Source organism: Penaeus monodon, chromosome 24, assembly GCF_015228065.2.
Source record: "Penaeus monodon isolate SGIC_2016 chromosome 24, NSTDA_Pmon_1, whole genome shotgun sequence".
In the NCBI taxonomy this organism is placed as follows: Eukaryota; Metazoa; Arthropoda; class Malacostraca; order Decapoda; family Penaeidae; genus Penaeus; species Penaeus monodon.
In genome coordinates, this window is record NC_051409.1 from 40,875,670 (window position 1) to 40,875,902 (window position 233).

The following is a 233-nucleotide window of genomic DNA, read 5'->3' on the forward strand; positions in this document are numbered from 1 at the left end:
TTGTTGGTGTTTTTTGAGTGAGTTGGTGTTTGTGATGTGTGTGTTGTGTTTAGGTAAGTATGTATGGGTATGCATTTGTGTTTTGGGTGTACCGACTCTTTCTACTTGGTGTCTTTGTGTGTTATCAATGTGTGAAACATTCAGAGAAAAATACAATACCTGGGGAAAAAGGCTGGTTTATTTGAGGAAAAAAAAACTAATATCAGGAAACAGAATATATGTCGATGTCAAAC